The sequence below is a fragment of the Scyliorhinus torazame genome, chromosome 5, assembly GCF_047496885.1.
Source record: "Scyliorhinus torazame isolate Kashiwa2021f chromosome 5, sScyTor2.1, whole genome shotgun sequence".
Taxonomy (NCBI): domain Eukaryota; kingdom Metazoa; phylum Chordata; class Chondrichthyes; order Carcharhiniformes; family Scyliorhinidae; genus Scyliorhinus; species Scyliorhinus torazame.
This window is the reverse complement of record NC_092711.1, coordinates 261240646-261242670: the sequence shown is the minus strand read 5'-3', so window position 1 is coordinate 261242670 and position 2025 is coordinate 261240646. Positions and strand designations below refer to the sequence as shown.

The 2025-nt window shown below is 47.5% G+C and overlaps 1 long non-coding RNA gene across 1 annotated transcript; it reads left to right on the top strand.

Annotated features, from left to right (window-relative positions):
- Positions 1–488: 488 nt before the first annotated feature.
- On the top strand, positions 489–1045 carry LOC140421085 (uncharacterized). The gene is made up of 3 exons (XR_011946664.1): positions 489–603; positions 654–949; positions 995–1045. It is a non-coding gene; the product is annotated as an uncharacterized lncRNA (long non-coding RNA).
- Positions 1046–2025: the final 980 nt, after the last annotated feature.

Below are 2025 nucleotides of genomic sequence, written 5' to 3'. Positions count from 1 at the left end.
AAGGTGCAGGTGTTAATGGGATGGCCAAGCTGTAGATGTTAATGTAATGACCAAGCTGTAGGAGTGAATGGGATGGCCAAGCTGCAGGTGTTAATGGGATGGCCAAGCTGTAGGAGTGAATGGGATGGCCAAGCTGTAGGAGTGAATGGGATGGCCAAGCTGCAGGTGTTAATGGGATGGACAAGGTGCAGGTGTGAATGGGATGTCCAAGCTGTAGGTGTTAATGGGATGGCCAAGCTGTAGGAGTGAATGGGATGGCCAAGCTGCAGGTGTTAATGGGATGGACAAGGTGCAGGTGTGAATGGGATGTCCAAGCTGTAGGTGATAATGGAAGTGCCAAGCAGCAGGAGTTAATGGGGTGGCCAAACTGTAGGTTAATGGGGTGGCCAAGCTGCAGGTGTTAATGGGGTGGCCAAGCTGCAGGTGTTGATGGGGTGGCCAAGCTGCAGGTGTTAATGGGGTGGCCTAGCTGCAGGTGTTAATGGGATGGCGAAGCTGTAGGTGTTAATGGGGTGGCCTAGCTGTAGGTTAATGGGGTGGCCAGACTGTAGGTTAATGGGGTGGCCAAGCTGCAGGTGTTAATGGGGTGGCCAAGCTGCAGGTGTTAATGGGATGGCCAAGCTGTAGGTGTTAATGGGGTGGCCTAGCTGTAGGTTAATGTGGTGGCCAAGCTGCAGGTGTTGATGGGGTGGCCAAGCTGTAGGTGTTAATGGGGTGGCCAAGCTGTAGGTGTTAATGGGATGGCCAAGCTGTAGGTGTTAATGGGGTGGCCAAGCTGCAGGTGTTAATGGGGTGGCCTAGCTGTAGGTTAATGGGGTGGCCAAGCTGTAGGTGTTAATGGGATGGACAAGCTGCAGCTGTTCATTGGATGGCCAAGCTGCAGGTGTTAGTGGAATTAGTGGAATGATCAGGTGTTAATGGGATGGCCAGGTGTTAATGGGATGGCCAGGTGTTAATGGGATGGCCAGGTGTTAATGGAATTGCCAAGCTGCAGGTGTTAATGGGATTGCCAAGCTGCAGGTGTTAATGGAATGGCCAAGGTGCACATGTTAATGGAATGGCCAAGGTGCACATGTTAACGGAATTGCCAAGGGGCACACTCCCATTGCCATCACCACCAGGTGGCTAACAGTTAAAGAAACACTCCTAAAACCTTCAGATGATATCTTAAAAAGTGAAATTTTCTTGTTTCTCAAAGTGGATTTTCACTGACAACCCAATCATCCAAGCATCATCCAAACTGACATATTGTGTCCCATGAGTCTCCACGATCTCCAGACATTGCTGAAAAATCTAATAATGTATAATGGCTTTGAAAAAAAAGTTGGCAAGGAGACAGCATCCATGGTACTTTGACACTGTCACTGTTAATTACAATTGAAGCTTGTAAAACTGGCATATTTTATTGAATTCCATTGCTGATAGAATCCATGGGGACTGCTATCTAAAAGCATGATTTCCTAAGGCTTGATGGGAACTTGCTTTAATTCAGGCATTAGATGGTCAACCCCCAGTGGAGCAGGACCTAATTTAAATGGCGAAATCACACCCCAATAATGGCAACTAGACAAACATGCCACTTTAGATATGGACATGACTAACACCAGCACATTCTTGAATTCACCAGCAAAAGCTGGTGGCAGCAATAAGGCTACACAGCCAGAGGTAAATTAATTAGTTTTCACTTTTAAAAGGTTACTTGAGAGTCAGGAAACGTATAGCACAAGAATAGCTTGCACCTGCCTTTCCCTGGTCTACACCCTTCCCAATCAGGGATTTAACTGAACACTCCCCCTCCCTACTCTCCTTTTCTAGGAGTGTTTCTGTGGGCATCTGACCCCTCCAACATGATTTTCAACCTTGGCCGCTGACATTAGTGCCATTTGCAAGGGCCAGGCAGCTGTTGGTATCCAAAGCATTTTAATGCGCCTCTGGAGTTATCTTCGAAACCTGATGACCCTGTGTGGCAAATCACCTCCTGCTTCAATCTTTGATTCATACTTCCAAGTTAAAATCAGGACTCTA